The sequence below is a fragment of the Passer montanus genome, unplaced genomic scaffold (assembly GCF_014805655.1).
Source record: "Passer montanus isolate IOZ18808 unplaced genomic scaffold, ASM1480565v1 scaffold4, whole genome shotgun sequence".
Classification (NCBI taxonomy): Eukaryota; Metazoa; Chordata; class Aves; order Passeriformes; family Passeridae; genus Passer; species Passer montanus.
Window position 1 is genome coordinate 1,517,650 of NW_024368818.1, and position 21,278 is coordinate 1,538,927.

Genomic DNA, 21,278 nt, shown 5'->3' on the forward strand with positions numbered 1-21,278 from the left:
GTGTGCTAATGTAGAAGTTTTGAGGTGTGCTGTTTCTCTTTTTTTTTTTCTTTTTTTTCTTTTTTAGATTGCTTTTTTCCTAGTTAAAGCTTTCAGTAAAGTAATTTTGCACCTTGGCCGAAACTCAAAACCAATCATCTGCTTTTTACATGGCAGCAGCACCTAGCAATGTGGGCATACCTGTGTTGGCAACATACCACAGAGCATCTCCTTGCAATTTATTATGTCTTCTCTCAGACAGTGTGTCAGGACAGGGACTTATTGATTGGTAGTCAGGTATTGACCTTCCTTTCTCAACTAGTATGCCAAACACCACACTTCTAAGAAGGGTTGCAAACATGGAAATGCAGTTAATTTTGTTGCAAACTATTCTAAAGTAATTTTTTTTCCTAAAACACAAAAGCAATAGAGTTTATTGTTAAAAGGGAACTTAAATATTTAGTAGAATCAATTACCTTTATTAATCAGAAAAAATACTGAAGTTTCATAACACAAGTATAAAATAAAGATATCTAAGGTAGGAATTTGCTGGTGAAGATGCTCTGTCAGTTTGAGAATCTGACTGACCTCTTGTTTTTGGCTTTAGAATTGCTGGCTTGATTGTTGTCTCTTGCTGCTTCTCACCTGCATCTTTGAACCATGTCCCTTTCTTTCATGGCTTCGTGGTTGATGTGGGTGCACCATCCTGTGACCTAACTTCTGCCACTTGCACACTAGTGGAAAATTTAACTCCTTTTGTGGATGTTGTTGGAGTGTCCTGTAGTTTAAGTGAGTGAGGTCAAATAGGGACAGGCCCTCTATGCAAACAGCAGTGGCCACTAGTGAATGCTTGGGGAAGGCATGTAAATAATGCCTGGAACTGTAGAATTTAAAAGGTTTTCAGTGTATTTAAAAATACACTGTATTTAAAAATACCCCAGAACTCAGTGTTTTAAAATGCTTTTGGAATGGTCCTAAGACCAAAGTTAGCAAAGCTGCTAAAGTAAATTTCTTTTTTTTCTATATATTCTGCTATTTATTTCTTCTTCTTGTTGTTACCACTTAAATATTGCCTATATTGTTTGCAGTAGTGTCCACAGTATTAATATTTGAAGTTACTTACAATAGCAGCTATTAAATGTTTGAATAAAATAATTCTTTAGAAGATGAACTTTTTTTTTATTTCGTTTGGCAGAGTTCATGTATTGTCACACAGCATAGACTGTCACTATATTTCATGCTTCAGAACAGAGGATATTACTGAATTAATATAAGGCAAATTTATTTTGTAATCCAGCTTGGGTAACCATGTTTTTATCAAACATTTCAATTTTTTTATTATTATTATTTGTGGATTGTTTTAGTGAGCGTTTCTTAACTTTTTTTTTTTTTGTAACTAGCAATACTGTGCTGTATTTCATGCATCAAATAAAGGTGTAAATTTATGCACAAATCCAAAATGGAGGTCATTATCAGAGCAAAATTGGAGGAACAAAACAAAATGTCAGTACTATAGAAGAGGTTCCCAAACTTACTCTGCTGAAGTTTGGTCACTGACCTTGATATGTAAAGGACTGTTGGTGCCAGTAGTGTTGATTTCTCTTTATAGGTGTTTTTATTTTTTTTATATTACCTCTATAGGTATCTCTCAGCGGGACCTCTATCCCACATTCATCAGCCTGTGAACCACCTGAAACCAGGACCCAGCCCTGTGCTTAGGGGCTCATCAGCCCCTACTAAACTCCATCCTTTTGTCATCCATCAAAATCTACCCCTGTACAGCAGGTCCCCTTGGAAAGCTGCTCTCATAACAGGACCTGATTAGAAGCCATTTGAAGTGAAATGCAGGCGTGGTACTGGTTCTGAGTACAGCTGGAAGTGCTATAATGTTCCATGCTTAGGAATAACGTGTGGCCAGTGACTGGTCCCACAAACCCTTCTGCAGATAAGTAATCCTATCAAAGGCAGTTGAGTGCATTTGATTAAGGATTACATGAGATTAGTGGGCTGCAAGGTTGAGAGTACAACTGGTATCATTAATGAGTATTCACATATTAATGCTGCTTTGAGCAGAGATTGAACTAGATGACCTCTGAGGCCTGTTCCTAGTAGAATGATTTTTTGATTATCACACTTGTATTGTGCAAATAGAAAACTTCCTTTATAAAAAAATTCATTAGTTGGATAAGCTAAACTCTAGTAAGTCACTGCCGTTATTTTACCTAATTGCATCCTGTGGTAACATGGAGTTGCAAATTTGACCCAGGTGTAAGATTTAAAACAGTAAGAGGAATACACCCATGCCTTTTTTGTGTATTGCCTCAAATTCTTTGTATACAGTTTTATGTCAGATTGTATTCCTTGTGTAGGAATTCTTTCCTAGCATACAGCTGGCTTTTTCTAGAATTAGTCCAGAGCAGAGTGCCTGAAAATTGGATGCTTTATGTGCAAATGAGGTGTGTGAATGGATTTAAACTTACTCTGCCTAATTCTTGTACCACTAGTACTGAGACTATGGTAACGAAGGCATCAGTGCAGGTTAGCAGCCTAAGAAGGGTTTGAGGCCCTTAAAACTTTCCAAAGCAAGGGCTCAGAATGTGAGAGGGCATTCTTATATTAAAAAAAAAAAATCCCAAACCCACTGCCACCCCAACAAACTCCCCACTGTTAGAATATACTATATAGAAACTGAATATATGTAGATGTTGAGACACAGCTGGTTGAGTTTAATAAAGAATAATCCTTCTTATGTGCAGGGAATCATATGGATTTTCTTCCTGTGCCTGGATAAACTTTGTACCCATTGATACTTCTATAACTGTTCTCATTTAGTATTGTTAATTACTTACTTTTAAGCAAGAAGTTTGTGATAAGGGAGGAAATCTCTTAACTGCTACCTGTAAAAGGCCAATCACTTTCACTTGCATGCAATTAGAAATGTTTTTATGTAACATTTTAAGCCTCCCAATAGTTGCATTAATCTCAGTAACAGGCTATAGTTGTTGTCCTGTGTTATTGGTAACAGTGTATTTCAGGAAAACACTTGGTTGTATGCTTTTATTTAAAAATACAGGGAGTATGGTCACATTGCAAGTAATGTGTTAAGGACCTGGCAGGTCTCTTGGGCTTTTAGGGAGTATAGAAAGCCATTAAAAGGAATAAGAGGTGCTAGGAAGGAGTGGAGTTATTTCTTTATGCTGCTCTTCACCACAAGGATGTTGTGAGCATTTTATTCTTTTCAAATAATGTTGATTGGATGTTATCTGATTATGGGATTAGAATGGCAAAAGACTGAACGCTAGAATGAAGTGCTAAAGACTCCTAAGTCACCAGGACTCGGTGCTATTCATTCCTTTAGTGGTTCTAAAGGATGAAGTGGCTGATCTGCTAAGAAGAATGCATCTCGTTAGGATGAGATGCTGTGCCAGGAGACCGGAAGCTGTCAAGTGCTGTACATACTGTACTTCTAAAGTGAACACAAAGAGCAGAGCTGGAATTTGCAGACCAAGGACTCTTCTTTTAATGCCACTTAAGTAGCTTTGAATTCTGCATGGATAGTCTAGTAGTTCAGTGAGCACAAGATACAACAGCTTCTATGCAGTTGTATCTTAGATGTAATGAAAAATACCAGCTGCAGCTGGGGTACTTGTCATGTGTCTCTTGTTTGTGTGTTTGTTCCCTAATAACAAGGGCAGAGGCTGCAGTCTGTACTTCACTTTAGTCTGTTTGTCGGTCTTCTATATCTATCTGCCCAGTGCTTGGATTTCTGAAATTTCTGAATTCTTATTAAACTGTAAATGACTTTTCAATTTTCCGTCTTGATAAAGTTTGAAATCAGGTAGTGGATTTGAAAGTTAGAAAAGGCCACACCTAACCTAAGCAGACATGTTTAACTGCATTAATCTCTTCTGTGTTTAGCAGTCTAAACCATGACTAAGTTGCTTCTGTTATTAATAGACAAGAGAGGGATGAACCTGTATACTGATACACTCACGCACCCTGTTTAGTTCATCCCACCTTAAACTTGCAGTGTGTGGCCTTTGGCAGGAAATTGTACCCCACCCAATTTTGGTGAGGCTCTACAAGTCTTCATTTTTGATGTAATTGTGGGGATGATGACCAGTGATGCAGAGGTGGAACTGAATGTTAAAGCAGTCCAATGGTATGTTATGCTGTTTCAGTGGCAAAGCTGTGATGTACCTTGTAGTTTACACTCCGGTGACAACGGCAGTTTCTTAAGTACTGACATTTGTAGCTGCAATTAGCTGTGTGGTCTTGTTCCTCACTTTCCCTCCTGTTGTATAGCACAGTGATTTGTGCCATCATGCAGTGACTTGAATCAGAAAATTGATCCTGACTAGTTAAAGCAGTCCAATAGTATGTTATGCTGCTTTCAGTGTCAAAGCTGTGATGTACCTTGTAGTTTACACTCCGGTGACAACGGCAGTTTCTTAAGTACTGACATTTGTAGCTGCAATTAGCTGTGTGGTCTTGTTCCTCACTTTCCCTCCTGTTGTATAGCACAGTGATTTGTGCCATCATGCAGTGACTTGAATCAGAAAATTGATCCTGACTTCGAGAGGGGTCTGTGGCAAGCAGCAGTTTCTAACCCAAGCTAGTTTCCCACTCTGGTCTAGTGGGTGGCTCCACCAGGAGATGGGATCATGGCCTAAGGATGAGAACAAGCAGCAGGAGGGTCCTCTCTCTTGAACTGGCATTTTACTGAATAGATGCTCATCAGATTATGCCTCTAGAATCTGTGACTCATCTTGCCCTCAAGTAAGCATCTCAAGTAAAATACTGAATATGTTCTGCAAAATCAGAGAAAGTTGTGAGAAACTTGAAGGCAGCCTTCTAAAGCTGTCTGTATTAGTACAATGGTGGTAGATGACATTTGGTGGTTTTAGTTACAAAATAATTTATGCTGGAAGGAGTAACTTGAACTACTTGAAGATAATTCTATAATACAAGCAAATGTTCTGCAAAATATGTGTGTCATTATAGATACCCAGGTGAAAGCCTCTTTGAAGAGAAGAAATGTATAATGTGTAAGAAACATCTGTAAAATGTATGGCAATGGTGCTCTGCAATAGCATTAAATGGATGTTCCTTGTTTAGGCATCTCTGCTTAGATGAACTGTCTGGTTTAATGAATTCATTTATACTTTATCAATCACTGCATATACATATCCTTTATGTATTTTAAATGCTATTGTTAAGTAACAAGTTCTTGAAAACTAAGTAAAGTATTTTTAGTAACTTTAGACCAAATAAAGTTGCTGTATTTCTTGCTTTCAGTTCAATTACTTCAGAGGATCTGTAAATTTTCAATAATGGCAATACATTCATTCTGCCATTTGGAGGAGCCTGTGCCACAGAATAATGATCTGAAGAAAGCTCACTCATTTGCAAGGAAGAGTCTTCATTTGGGAATTAGCACTGATGCAGCTCAAGGGTGCTTCTTCAAGTCCAGGTACGTTTTATTTAATTATACTTACTTGCGTTTGGTATGCTGGCATTTCATTTACATTAGCATATATGCTGTGTCCTGTCAGAGCCTTTGTGTTGGTCATTTGACACATAAAGTATGTTGAAATTAAAAGGCACATGTAGGAACACAGATACTTACAAGATGTGTGGAGGGAAATAGTCTGGAAAATAATTCTGGCACCATTTATTATCTTGAGAGTAGCTGTAAATGGAGGTTATGATCTTAATGACACAATTCCCTTCTGCTGCATGCTTTTTCAGACTTTTTGTATGTGTTTATTACATAAATTCAGTATTTTGCTAAGCCTGAGTTGTTGCTTTTGATCAAAATGTTATTAAGTCTCAAGTCATTCAGAGGCAGTAAAAAGGAAGGCACAGTTAGGTTTCCAAAACTTTCAAATTTTGACTTTAAAAAATCAACTTTGGAATTTTTAAAAATTTATTTTAATTTTTTTTTTCAAGTATGTTATTAAATCTTGGCATTGTAACACCTGACCAGGATTTAATTTTAGACTAATGGTTTCTGTATGTCATGTTTATTTTTTATCAAGACATCCAATTATTTTTATAACGTAATCATGACTTCATAGCACAAGTTGTTTTCTAGTAATATTCTGTATGGGAGCTATATGCAATGTACATTCAATAAGAACTATTAGCAGTAAATTGATAAAATAATTGTGACTATTTAAACAGGCACTTGAATTTCTTGTTTTCTCATTGCAAACTGTGGGGATTCTTTAACTGGCGATGGGTTTGGTGTTCCAACCAGCAGACAAATAAATGATAGTTTGGGAAAAAAACCCAACAGCCAAATGCTTCTTCTGAGGTAGAGTACAGTTTGTCAGCCTTTTCAGTGGTGCACAAATCAAGAATCCTTTAATGATATCTGTATCTGTCTACTCTGTTAGTTAAATTACTAGTTTAGTTAGTTAAATTAGATTCATTAGTTAAATTACTGGATCACTTGCATCTTTCTAGATACATCTGTGATCTGAGAAGCCTTAACAGTATCATTTGTTATACTAAAAATCCTGCAGAATGAAATGGATTTCAAATTTCTCAGGTATATTACTGTGGTATCTTTTGGGTCTGGAAACAGAGGCTCCTGTTCTGTGTGTTTTCATGCACGTTTGACTTCTGTAAGTGCCTTCCTGGTAGAGAACTGATGCTGAGAACTTTGGTGACATAGAAAGAGCATTGCTTTTTTTAAGTGTAAGCCTTTAGTTTAGTCCCCTCATTCTTGTAGGAATCATGAAGATGTTGTTTTAAATAAATGCTTTATAATGTAATGGATAATCAGAGGTCAGAAACTAGTTTAAAATAGCTTTTGAACTGTTAGTGTATTCCAAACAGGAACAGGAATGCTTTATAATGTAATGGATAATTAGAGGTCAGAAACTAGTTTAAAAAACTTTTGAACTGTTAGTGTATTCCAAACAGGAACAGCAGTAGTGAAAAGGAGGCTGTTGCTTCAGTGTACTTCTAAAAATTGAAATGCATGTCAATAAAATCATCACAAACCAGAATTATCTGGTCCTATTTTGCAGTGTGAATGCTATGAATAGTGTTCACTAGATACAATTTTAATTTTTTTTTAATGATACAGAATTATAAAAACTGAGGGCTTTGGTGTATCCAAATTTATTTTTAATGTAATTGAAGGACAATATTTATTCTTAAGCTTATTAGGTCCTGCTGGTGAGACTCTATTCTGACTGTACATGAAGTCAAACTTTAATGGAACACAGTTCCATTGAACCCAAAGTGGGACAAGAGTAAAACAGAAACCAAGTTCAGTATTATTCATAATAATGCTTATGGTGCCTATAATATGGATATTGAGAGCAGCAAGTGTATTTTTTTCAGACTCCTCAGCAGAACTGTAATTTTCCTAACACAGCCTCTGGTACAAGGATGAAATTGGGTTTTTGTCAAAGAACGGAGTCCTGTATCTGAACAGTAAGAAGGTAAGGTATTTGAGATTATATCATTTCAGCAAGCAGTTAAGAGTAATTTTGATTATATGTTACTTTGCAGAGAAATATACAAAAATACTTGATTCATAATGCATCAAGAAGTCTCAAGCATTTTATATCGGTTCCTTTTTGCTGGCTGGGATTTTTTTCCCCCTTTTTATCTCATGGGTGGAATTTCTGAAAGCATTCAGCTCTGCTTTCTAAATGTGTTTTCTGTGAAATCAATGAGTTGACCTGAGTGGGAATGAAGGTTGGTTTATCTTTGGTGAGTCAAAGTTAAGTTGTCAATAACTGATGTTGAAATACCATCCTTCAAATGCTAGGTCCTTGACATTCAGTGGGATGAGAATCTCAGAACTGACTACTGGGGACTCCCAAGCTACAGATCAGGTAAATAACTTCTTTGGAGGAGGAAATTAAAGGTGTCTTCTTTTTTAAGTTATGATAATTAAGTAGCAAAGTGTGCAACTTAAACTATAAATATTTCCCACTTAACACTTAATTTAAAATAGACATGTCTATATTTGTGAGAGGGTTTGTTAGTTGCAGTTTGAGCCTTATATAATTATCTAACATTTCAACAGTACTGTTTCTAAAGAGGACTTCTATACTGGCAGAGAACATGAATGTCTAATTCTAATCCCATTTTCCTACATGAACCTGTGTGTAGTTGGTCCAACTACAGTCATTTCCATTTTTCAAAGAAAGAGCTGGCTTTTGATATTGAATGTATAATTTAGAACTAACAGCTTCCATATTAGAGTAAGTGATAGGGGCTCTGTTCAGATCATGGCATTTACTTGGTTTGTTTCCTGCTTCAGCTAGTCCCCACTTTCTCCAAGGACAGGGTAGCTCAGTTTGTGTTGTGACAGCTCAGTATGGTTGGTAACAGAGAGCCTTAAAGTGCCCCAGAACTGGTGCTGCTGTACTTTATTTCTGCTCTTGGAAAGTACAGCACTGCTGCTGCCTCAGTACTGGGGGCAGGAGACTTGGAGAGGAACAGTGTGCAATGGCAACAGGAGCTGTTATGGCCATCTCCAGTAGCTTGTCCTAGTTCATGATCCAAGGTTCTCTTTTAATCTGCTTTTGTGGGCGGGGGGGATGGGGAAGAAAAAGTAGAAATAGTTCTGTAATTGTTAAAAAAAGCAGTAAGTTTTCCTTGTTAAAAAACAAAAAGTTTTTCTTCTGTCGTAGTGTTTCAAAAGAGATAACATGACCGATTTGGGTATTTGTTTTTAAGACTTACCCAACTTCAACTATAGACTTACTTCCTTGCCATGTTCAAAACCAGAAAGATAATATAAAAGGATCAGTATTTTGAGATCAAGAATAAAAATTGAGAGTATTTTAAGATAAAAGATTACAACAAATCAAAGAAATATATGTATTACCTTTTAAGATATATAACTTCAATAGACTGTTAACATCAATGAGATATATTTAGGGTTTTCTATGTTCAGTTCTATAGGCAATGCAGAATGTGAGAGAAACAGCTGCATCTGAAATAGATCATCTGCTTTAAAAAGTAAGCAACTACTCCTTCCAAGCAATTGGTTAAAAAAACTGTTAAAATACAAGAGGCTTTATAGTAGCTTCCTAATCCATTTAAGTAAGTAGAAGGAGAATCACATGCTTGTAATAAGTTGTATGTTCCTAAGTGGTGAGGAATACAAGGTTTGGGGGTTTTTTCCCTATAGAAATGAGTAATCCCTGTAATTCTTGCCACAGAATATGCTAAACGATTGGGGGCAAATTCCTGTACCTCTTGAATTCGTCAAGTTAGAGAAAATCTGAGCAACAGTTATTTAAGGTTCTTTACAACTGAAAAAAATCGTGTAGCACACAGCACATTCAATCTTAGAGAAGTGACGTATTTTAAGAAACAGTTCATTCCACTGTTGGCAAGTTTGTACCATTAGCAGTTTGAAATACAAGTATCTGAGCAATACATAAGCTGTGCATGTAACTCTCTCTGTGGATAACCCATTGATATATTAGTTTTATGGAATATCTTTGTTCCACTGTTCTTTGGAACACTGTTAGCTTCCTGCCTGCTCAGAAGAACGTATCTTAACTTGTTCTTGGGATTTGTGTTCCAAGAATGTCTGAGAGGGCTCATGTGGGAGCTGATGTATAGCTTACCTTAGGGCTTAGCAACAATGACAGGACTGGATACCACCCAACATGCTACACTGATTTTGGGTCCCAACATCTTGGCATTTTTTTGAGTGCAGACCCAGAAATTTGTTATCCTGCTCATGAACATCCGGTTTAAATGGTCTCCTCTTGGATCCCACTCTTTTATTGTTGTTACATTGAACTGGTTGGTTATATTTTTGAAGGAGGAGTGGAGCGTCTAATTCCTTATCTGCAATACAGCTATGGGAGTTTCAGGATTGTCCATTCCTGACATGCTCACCAAGAAGAGGTGATGAAGCCTATGTAGTGCTTTGAAGATTAACTTCATTATCATGCTGTGGAATGGTAATTGTGTAGGTTATGGAATACCATCAAAAAGAGCAGTGAAGCTGATTTTTAAGGAGTAGATTTAAGTATTGCATCCTTCAAGATGCTTTCTTTAAGTTAAACGTATTTTAGATTGATTTTTACAGAATTTCAGAGTACTGAGAAATGATAGTTTCTGTATATAATAGACTACATTTACTGGCAGGTCTTTAAAGTGTTCTGTTAACTATTTGCAATGAGAATTTTTCTAAATAGAGACATGATGTTTGTTTAACAAGATTTTCTATACAAGTATGCCTGTCTCATTAATTTATGATAGCATGCTATACAAGAGTTGTAATGTTAAGTTTTATTTTCAACTTTTTTCTTTTTACTGAGGTTCATCAACTAGCAAACAAAAACCCCCTACTTTTAAGCACCTCACTTTTTAATACAGATTGATCCCTGAGATGAGAATGTTCAGCTGTTAAAAGTCAATTTTTTGCTATTTTTTTTAATAACTAATAAACCTATCAGTACATGTGCTAGGTTATGGTCACTGCAGTTCATATTCTTACTGAGGCACATACAGTTCACCTTTGATAGGTAAGTTACAATTGTAGATATTTCATTTTTTATCCAAAGATTACTGGGAGAAGAGGTCTTATTTTAGGGGGAGGTGAAGGTAGGGAGACAAAAACAATGCATTTCTCTTGAGTCTGTTTTGGAAGCTGTTGTAAAGAGGAAAATGCATTCTTGTTTTATCAGGTGATGCTGGTGTCCCAACTCAGTTGTCTGGGAGTTACCATTCATGGTGTCCCAGGGGCAACACAGTAGTTAAAACTTTTTTTTTCATTTATTTTGTCCTTTAAAGAACATTTGGATAAATAACTAAACTTTATTCCTTTAGAAGCAAAACAGTTGGGTTTTTTTGTTTGTGGAGTTGTTTTGGGGGCTTTTTTTGTTGGTTTTTTTTTTGTTTGTTTGTTTTTTTAACAGCACAGCTGGAATTGGCAGATGCTGTTTCAAACAACCAAGTAAAGTGCAGGTAGTGTGGAAGTACTATTGTGCAGCTGAACTAAAGGAATTTTGCTGGATAACTACTTGCCTGTTATTGTCATTGGCAAGTTACAGGTAATTTCCAAAGCTGTAGTCTGGCAGAGAAGTAACAATTGCTTTTATGTATATTTTCAAGCCAAGATACACACTTTACTTTTACCAGTGTTTTTACAAAGATTCAAAATTACCCCAACATTGTTTCTAAAAAAAAAAATAGTTTGTTTTAAAAGAAAAGGAGGTATGAAGAGAATAGTGACACCTGAGCAGCACAGAGAAAAATTTGTTAGATGAACTCCTGATGGAATCTGGCAGAAATTCAAAGTCTGGTTTGTCTCTAGTAATTCCATTAGCATTTCAAAGGTTGGTGATGTTCTGGGAATGACACGGGAGGGATTATTTTTTAAGTTAAGAATTAGTACTCTAAAGTGTTGCCTGTGCTAGGAATGTTGTTGCTATCTTGCAATAGGTAAATGGACTATATCTGAGACACTTGGTTTTCTATCAGACATTTCCCTACTTTATCTGTACTGACATAATTAAAGTATCAGCCACCTTTCCTCGGTGTGAATAGAGCTGTATCAGTGTAAAACTGTATCTATTGGTACCTTATTTCCTCACAGAAGGAAACAACCTAGGAACACTGGCCCAATTCCAGGAATTGTTTTTGATTATATTGCAGTTGCTATGCCAGTATAAATTATTCCTATTGGAGTTCTTGCACCAGATGAAAGTGACTTCAGTCTAGTTTATTTGCCCTTATCCATACAGCCCCATAAAAAATTACACCACTTCAGTTTCACAGGTTTGATTTGCCTTTGTAGGCAGACTTGCTCTTTACACTGGCTTATCTCTATTTATGCTAAAGGATATAAACAATGAGTGTTTTGACAATGAAAATGCATCTTCTGTTCTGATATAAGCCTAATCCATTCAGTTAATACTAGAACAAGTACAGTTTACTGTGAAGGTTAGAATATTTCCATCTGGCTGTGTGCACCAGAGCCTATAGAGCAGCTGTACCCATCCTGAATCCTAACAACTCTGTTATTCAGCATGAAGTACAGTGTTTTATGTACTCTTATCAACTTTCAGCTGCTGTTTTATAGAACAGTGTCTTGCCTCACTTTTCTACTTACTAGTATGTGTTACCTAAGAAAGAGTTAGGAAGGTTGAAGTCAGAATATAAGAACTTGGATCGCTTGCAAATAGGGCTGATCTGCGTGTCCTTGTTCTATACAGATATTGTTGAGTAGATTCATATAATCTCTGTTTTAAAGCTACAAGTGAGGGAGAGATCTTTGATCCTGTCTTAAGATGTGGGGAGGGGATTGTGATAGGGGAAAGAACTGAAAATACGTATAAAATAAATGCTCTGAGCCTGGGAGCAGTAGTGAAAAGACCCTGCCAGAGACTAACTCACAGGAACAGAAAGAGTCAAAAGCCCAGGGACCTTTGACCATTCAGAGAACATTCACTAACTTTAATTAGCTGTTCTCTGTCCTGTGCTTACTGATTGTTTCTTCCACCTCTTGCTGTCCATTCTTCCTCTTCACTTCTGCTTCGTTCCTGCATACTACATGAGCTTCCTCCCACCCACTGTGCCCTCCTTACCCTGTACCTCCTTCTGTGTTGTTTGCAAGCAAAAGCCACCTGCAGAGTAGAACTACTGTTACATTTACTGCAGTCCTGCTGTTTGTGCTGTGTGTGGACTTTCCCCTGTTCTGTCTTACCTGTTTAGACTTGGTTTTTTTTTAATGTGGTCAGGGACCTTTTACTGTTCTGTGTATTTGCTCTATCCAGCATAAATGGAACTTCAGTTGTCATAAGTCCTTAGAAGACCTTAAGTATAGTTTAGAATAATGTTCCTTTATCCTGTTCTTTTATAAAAATCATTCATAAGCAAATGACCGCCCCTAATGAGATGAAATATATGAGATTCCATGGGATAAAAAGGAATTTTGCTCTTGCAGTTTTTCTATAGGTGAACCAGTGATTTAAAAGTATAATGTTACAGCTGTGGTTATATTAGTGTCCAGCATAATAGGATGAACGTTTCAGAATGAATTTTCTGTTTGCTGTGTTTGCATTTTACTTGCAGTGGTTTGCAAATTGCTGGTTTGTTTTCCATGTCTTACAGCTATATAATTTGCTTTCTAGAAACCATTTTGGTAGGTGTGGGCTTCTTGTCAGAAATCCGTTCCGAAGCTTGAGTGCAAAGGAAGCAGGGTACTAACGATGAATAAGAATGGATATTTGAGGATAACAATGGATACAGCATCTTCAAAAGCATTGGCATTCTGGTAAGAATTTGCATGTAATTTATTAAACACTACGTGATAGTTCTCAGTAAAATGTGTTTGTGTCTCTCTCTGAGGATTTGTCTGATGAAATTTTCTTCTAGAATGTGAAAAGTAGGAGGATTGCTCTATATCATGAAGTATTTTAAATTCTGAAGCATTGTACAACTTTACTTAGCATTGAGTTCTTGCATATAAAAATAGTGAAAACATCTTTATACAAAAATGAATTATTTTAGAGAGGGAGTTAGTGGCCATTTATGGCTCACTGTTTGTGAGCCTGTTTCTCTGAATATTTGGAACTGAATATTTTTGAACTGTCATTTAAAAAAAAAATGCTTTTTTTCTCTCTGAGTATAAACTCTCGTGGCATATTTCACCACTACACATGAGAATGTTCTAACAAGCATTGCATCCAGCTTTGCAGGAGATACAAAACACGCAATTATTGACAAACTAATCATAGCTGAAAACTTTTAATCCTCATATTGGTTAAAAAAATGTGGCAGCATGCTGAGTTACTGATTGGTACTACTTTGTTGGAAGTTTCACACCATTTAAATAATTTACACAATTAGAAAGTGCAAGTAAAAACACAGATGAATGTTTTACTGTAACTGCAGTATAGTACAAGTGATTCCTTTAAATTTAGTATTTTAAATAACTTAGGCCAACAATTCCCTAGGCAAAAATTTTTGTTTTCACCAAAGCCAAGTATATTCTTATCTGTGTAGATAATGACTTCTTGAAGTTAACAAAGAATTTATGCCTCTTTTTTGTCCTACTCTTTGAATCCCACTGGTGGTTTATATTGAAATGGAACTGTTCTGGTGGCAGCTGGCAGTTCTCAAAGCTCCTTGGCAAGGGTATTTTGAGGTGCTGGATGTGCATATCCTCTGTAGTAAAGAGCAGCACAGGCACTGCACATTCTTCTGCTGAGCCAGTTTCACAGCTGAGATAGCTGTTCCAGAGCGTGCTACTTCCAGTGGAATCAGGGTTTAGACACACGTCAGGAACTCTGAATTTTGTCGTGCCCTGCAGAAAGCAGCGGTGGCTCGGGAGCCGATTCACAAGCGGATTAGGCGTTAATCGGATAGGCTGTGTTGGTCAGAGGGGTGGTGGTTCATGTCTGAGTGGTAACAGCGGGCCTGTCAGAGCCCTTAGCCCTGCTGAGAGGCAAGGATAAGGAGCTCAGACACATCCTTGTGCCAACACGGATATTTCCCATGGGCACACAGGAAAAACTGGGGTGTATTCTGGTGAGGTGAGCACCAGCCAGGCTGGCAGAACCCAGCTGCTCTGCACTCCACTGCACGGTAGAGATGCACATCATAACATGTACCGAGGGCAGCATTAATTGAAACAGAGCATCCTCACTAAGATACTGGGGGAGGAAGGACAGAGGGTGTCTGGTAGGGTGAGCTCCTGGGAGGTCTGTGGCCACACTCCAAAGGTCTGATAGAAGTGCATAAGTTAGACCTAAAAAGATTAATGTAAGCAGTCTCCTTATTTGAAATTAGATTGGCAAGCAAGGTGACTAAGAGGGACTATTTAATATCCCTTTCTCTAACATTCAAGGTGGGAGGGAGATAAAATCTGGCCTTCAAAGTGCTATGTACTCATTCCAGTGCCAAAATACAAAACACAAATCAGCAACTTAAATTTAGGGGCATATTAGGTTCCCTTAACTGCACTTGGACAAATATGTTAGATATATGAATGTAAACTTAGATAGCTGCTTTGATGTACTTATAAATGGGTTTTTTTGACTGCTGTGATTTTGTGGGCTAATGTAGTAAGAAGCTAATGGAGAGGAAGCTAGGCTGCTCTACAACTTTTTTTTTTTTTTCATTGCCAGGCTAATCTTTCACTGAGGTTCATTTCACATCAAGTGTTTGGTTAATTATTTTATTTTATTTTTATTTTAAACCAACTTTTTGGGTGTGAGGGGTGGAGGGAGAGGGGGCTAAGGGAGTGATGTTAAGTTTTTTAACTCCCTCAGATTCTGAAGGAGGATAGTAATGAAGAAAAACCTACTTCACAATTTCCATGTTGTAGAGGTATCTTATCTGTGGTTGCAGTAGTTATAAAAGTCAAGTCTGGAGTGTCTTTTTTTGATTGATCTTTTCTAAGATGACTGTACTGACTGGTATGGTTTCAAATAAAAACAGTTAAGTTATTGACTTCTAAAAGAGTTGACTGTAATTTTCTGCTTAATTCCTCTTTTGCTGAACAATTTCTGTGATATTAACTTAATTTGTGACACTTTAGTAGGTGCAGGCCTGAGGGGGAAAATGTTATAGTTCTTTCACAATTCATTGGTTTGTGGATATTTCTGTTATGTTGTTTCCACACTGAATGACTCATATGTTAAATGAACATGCCAGCCCCAAGGCATGCCCTCGCTATTGCAGCCCACAGTGAAACTTGATGCCATTGCACATAAAAATGTGGAAGATGCTCATATCCATTTGAATCCTTGGGAAGTTTTGTGCACTTCGGATGCGTGTGCTAGCAATTACTCAATGTATGTTCTTTCAAAAAGCTGTGGTTTACCATGTCTGATTGCTCTTTTTCACACTGTTAATTTGCTGGGTTTGTAAGCTATGTCTGTCTTGTGAGCCCAAGTTGGAACTGAGAAATAGCAATTTTTAGGGGGTTTTTTTGTTTCTTTTAGCAAGGTGGTACAGTTTCATTGTATTCATTTCTGGATAATTTGATGAGAGGCTACAGAAGTATCTGATTTGCATTGCCACCTGTGTATTTTTAAAAGTATTTTGACAGATTCAGAAATTGTTTTATTTTCGAAGTTGATAGCACAGATCTAATGCTCTCCACGTTGTGAAGACACTAATTAGTGTTAGATTGAACTAGCTGGACCTGATTACCTTAGCTCTCCTTGAATTTGGCTTTCTTACCCATTTGATTTTTTGTTGTTTAATAAGAACATGCAAGACTAAACAGATTTACCTATTGATGAAGTCACAAAAATTATCACATTACAGAAGCTTCACATCAGAATGTTGCTAGGAGCAGGCTCTTTGGTATCTGTAATAGGGAGAGAGAGGTGCACTTACAGCAGCAGGAGGAAAAGCTTTGAAAAGTATATAAAGTAAAACTTTTCTGATACTGTTTTGAATCTTTAGGACATTTGGGCTTTCTTTCATGTGCCATATGTACTGGTGGTAACGCTAAGCCTTCATTGATTAGTGAAAGTGTGTGTATGTCTCCTGAATTTTTGTTCTGTGGTTTTGTTTTGTGGTTTTGATAGCAGTAAGACAGATTGCTGTGACAGGATAGATAAAACATATCACAAGTCAGGTATTTTGGCTTTTAAATAATGGTCTTGTTCTGTCGTGCATAGTATGTAATGGAGGAGTTTATGCCAAAGCGAACAGATACATCTATGGGAAGACCACTCTTCAATTTAAATTTTTCACTCAACATTACTTATGGCTGTACATTGGGGGCAACTTTTTCTGTGTCCCTGCTTGTTTTCATGAGGAGGTTGTCACTGCCCACCTAACTCTGCTTTCACTGATGGGGAACTTGTGTGTCCCATCCCCTGTCAGCTTTGGCAGCAAGACTAGGCACGTTAATGAAAACTATGTGCAGCTGTTAACAACAGTGATCGCAACTGCACAGGAAACACTGGAAGGCAATAAATGCAACTGTTTCAATCCTGTTTGTACTTCTAGCAGCCCCAGACCAAGTCATCTCAGGTCACTTAAGGATGTCTCACTAAAATGGTATTACAACATATAAAGTTATAACAAGTCTACTGTTTAATGTTCAAGTGCTGTTGATGTGCAGGCAAGAAAAGAAGGAGGTAGCAAAGTGAAAATACGTCAGAAATTACTGCTCTGGCCAGCTGATGTGTTTGAAAGAATGGTGTGAAGGTGCAGAGGGTGGTAATCTTGTACAGCTGCATTTGCTATTAATAGACCATAGTAACAAGAGCAAGCCAGAAAGTGGATGTGCTGGTGTGTTCCACATCTACAGGTATAAAAGCTGCCTCGCTGGATTCCTTGCAGTCTTTGGCTTGTCAAAGCCTTCGTTTGTTTGCCAGGAGAGATCCTGGAGTGCTCATGTCTGCTGCAGCATGTACAGTTTTAGTCCTCCTCTCTCACTTTCCCACCTGTTCCAGAGTGTTTTTTCTGTTCCTGTACTGCGTGAAGAAGATGAGCAGCTCTCAGGTAAAGCTAAGGGGCTGTGTTTTGACAAACAAATCAGGGTTTCTTACAAGTATAGAAGGAGCACCGATGTCAGGGGCTGGTGGGGTACCGTCCTCTTCCTTTTCCCGTGGAATCCTTCCGTGCTTTTCTCTCGGGGGAGGTGGGAGGTGGTTCCACCCGTGGCAGTGCTCAGCTCTGCGGGTTTCCGGCACACGGACCGTGTTGCACATGAGCGCGTCCGAGCGGCCTCAGGCTGTTCCCCGTGACATCTGTCCTCAAGCCAGCACCGCCAGAAATGTCTGCACTGGGATGGTCCGGGCATCGCCCCGGTGCCTTCAGCCCGCCGGGGCGGGAGGCTCCTGCCCGGGCCCGGCGGCATTAGGACCCGGCGGGTCGTGCCTCCTCTGTCCCTGCCCCGCCAGGTCGCGGCCGGGGCCGGAGGGACCTTTGGCCGCCGAGCTGCAGCCGCTGCCCCGGCTGCCTTCGCGTCGGGTTTCCTTTCTTCGTTTGTAGCCGAAACTTAGCTCTTCCTTCAGTGGTTGTGCAGGGGATTGTGGCGCTTCATCGTCTTCAAAAACGTGCTTTGGCTAATGCTAAAATACGTCAAATTTAATGCTTGCATGATAGTCGCACTACAAGACTTTCACAGCAACTACTATGTATCCTGCTGAAGTCTTTGTAGTATCATATTTGAAACAAGACCGTAAGAATAAGAGTTCTAACCATTAAATTAGAATTAGACTGGAGCAGAAGTTGATAGATTATCTGACACTTGGCTTCTGTAGTGTCTGTCACAAAGTAATGGCTCTCTTAAACTGTACATTAATCATCAACAACAAGTTCAGAAATGTCTGTTTCAGTCCAGAAACTCTTATTACCAAATAAATAGCTTTGGTACTGTTGGAATGAGCAAAGAAGTGTCCTTAACAAGAAATTCCTTTACATCTAAATGAAGTAAGTTTACACCCTTTTCCCCATGAGTTTGATTTATTGCTCTTGCCCACCTTCTACTTAAAAGCAAAAAAAGCGTGGGGCAACTTTGCAGGTAAATGTCCAGTGAGGTAGATTTCAAGTTATGTACATTCAGAACATACTATCAAGCGTATAATAGCTTTAGAAAAGCAAAATGTCACTTTTATCTTAGAAAGTGACAGTATTTATTAATGGGATGTGTTATTAAAATGATCACAGGTAGAAACTATACACTGAAAGGTAAATCTGCAAAGTGACAGTTCTTGCACTCAAATGCACAGCCCATGGAAACTGCAAAACCGAGTAAGTTACCCAAGGAGAATAATTTTTATGTTCTTAGAATCCTGGTGGCAAATGGTCTGCTGCTTTCAGAACACAGATGATGTTGCCTTTTGGGTTCAGAAATTTTATATAGCCTTTCTGCAACCTGTTGCATTGCTTTTATTCCGATTTTCCTGTCACTGCTGGCAGTAAGGTCTTCTCAGACCCACAGCTGCCCATGGACTGAAATTCCCTTCTCTACCAGAACCAGAGCCTACACTCAAGTATCACCACATGAAGTTCATGTAGGTTTTTCAATCTCTCAGTTTCTTGTGTCCTAGTACATGCTATATTCTCTCTATCCAGGAAAGAGTTCCCAGGTAATCTTTGCAGTTCTTTGTGCTCTCTGTTATTGATGTGAATCTTCACTTTTACTGTCTCTTGTACTGTGTGATGCTTCAGCCTTTTACTTCTGCCCTGTTTACCTGACCCAGCCCCTGACTAAGCCCACCCTTGCATTGACAGTGGGCAGAGGACAGCATCCTCTCCTGCTCCCCCACCTCCAGACAATATCATGCTCTCTTCACTGTCTCAGATATGATGGAAAAAATCAACCAAAATATATGAAGGCACATTGTTATGCTCTCTTTCATTTTTGTCTATCCTAATAAAATTAGACTCTGCTCTTTGATGAAAAATTATAATGTTATATGTCTTATATAGGTTGTAATGTTATGTATGGTTTTGTAATTGGTAATACAACAGGGCCGTGTGGGTCTCAGTATGTGCAGTGACAATGTGCATTTCAAACTAAACCAGGATGATCTTATCAGGATAACCAAGCAGTATAGTTGTGGCATAGCAAGGATTCAGTGCTTAAGCTAATTCTAGCTGTCTTGTCTGTGGGTGAGTGGTAAGTAGTCAGTTTTTGGGTGCTTGTTAGCAAGATTTGTGATGAGAATCCTTATTAAAATAATCTTTTTAAAAAGTGATAAAGGGAACACTTCAGTATCAGGTCTTTGAAAAATAGACAAGCTTCTAGGAAACTGGCTATGATTGGAAATGAGGAAAAAAGATATTTTAGATAGAACTTGCAGTGATGGAGTAAACAAGTTCATAGTTGTGCAGTTTTTAATTTTTCATGTACTTGACTTTACCGCTCACATAAAAGCTCAATGTGTCCAAACTTTAGTTGCCTTTAGAAGGTTTTGAAATAACTACTGTTGTTAATGAGCTATTAATAGTATTTAATGCAAACTGTAGAAAGGGTTACTGTGAGATTGTGAATAAAATTTCAATAATGAAATCAAGTTGCAATTACTTTTTTAATTCATATTTTTACAAAGGCATTATCATATTTGCTTAAACCATAATACAGTTTCCCATCTGACTGGTAAAATATCTTCTAATGCTTCAGTTGATGTTAGCTACAAGTAAGTTGTTTCCTGATTTCTCTGTGTGGTAACTGGTAACTATAATTTAGATTAGTATAAATTATTAATTTAATTTATACTAATCTAAACACAATATAGGGATATTGTGTTTAGATTAGTAACTGAATTTCCATGATAATCAATATGAATGGATTATATATGATGTGGGAAAAAAAAAAAACATTTCTTCTTGTCAGTTTTGAATTTTCCACACTTTCAGTCCTTCTTTGTATTTTTCTTGTGTTGTACGATAACAAGCATACAAATGTCTGATCTGACCTCTCTAGAGCAATTGCTTTACATGTGCATGCATAATATTCCTGATTTGAAATTTTCTAATTTCTCTTCATATGATAATTTTTATGTTTAGTACTGTTCACACTTGAACCCTGTCTATATCTTTAGTATCCTTTTGGAGGAATAGTGACCTGTACCTCTTTTGGGATTTTTAATTTATACTGTTATTGATAGGGATATTGTGTTTAGATTAGTAACTGAATTTCCATGATAATCAATATGAATGGATTATATATGATGTGGAAAAAAAAAAAACATTTCTTCTTGTCAGTTTTGAATTTTCCACACTTTCAGTCCTTCTTTGTATTTTTCTTGTGTTGTACGATAACAAGCATACAAATGTCTGATCTGACCTCTCTGGAGCAATTGCTTTACATGTGCATGCATAATATTCCTGATTTGAAATTTTCTAATTTCTCTTCATATGATAATTTTTATGTTTAGTACTGTTCACACTTGAACCCTGTCTATATCTTTAGTATCCTTTTGGAGGAATAGTGACCTGTACCTCTTTTGGGATTTTTTTCTTTTTTTCTGGTAAGGTCACAGCACTGATTTTTATAATCCTATTACACTGGTTTTCTTCTAATTATCTTGCATTGTTTAAGCTGCCTGTTTTATTATTTATATTTTGATTGTAGTCGTGTGTTGAGCAGAGATTTTTTACTAAACTGCTCAAGTGGGCCCTGGTTCCTTCCTGAGGCCAAAGCAACTGGTATGTTTTCCCATTATGGGATAACTGATCTAATGATTGACTTCCATTAAACAGATGCAATCCTACCACCCCCTTGCACCTGACACTGGCATGTAGTGATAGGACAAGGGTTAATGGCTTCAAACTATATGATAATTTTTATGTATTACTGTTCACACTTGAACCCTGTCTATATC

The 21,278-nt window shown here is 37.6% G+C and overlaps 1 long non-coding RNA gene across 3 annotated transcripts in view; it reads left to right on the top strand.

Moving 5' to 3' along the window:
* Window positions 1-21,278, top strand: part of LOC120506587 — a 33,900-nt gene that overhangs the window by 6,091 nt on the left and 6,531 nt on the right. For 2 of the 3 annotated variants that reach the window (XR_005628547.1, XR_005628548.1), the window contains exons 2-6: window positions 5,278-5,452; window positions 7,339-7,439; window positions 7,772-7,838; window positions 8,909-8,973; window positions 13,110-13,252. This is a non-coding gene — a long non-coding RNA (uncharacterized LOC120506587). Of the gene's footprint in view, window positions 1-4,411; window positions 4,759-5,277; window positions 5,453-7,338; window positions 7,440-7,771; window positions 7,839-8,908; window positions 8,974-13,109; window positions 13,253-21,278 lie in introns of those variants that run through there. The other variant, XR_005628549.1, reaches the window with a different exon arrangement.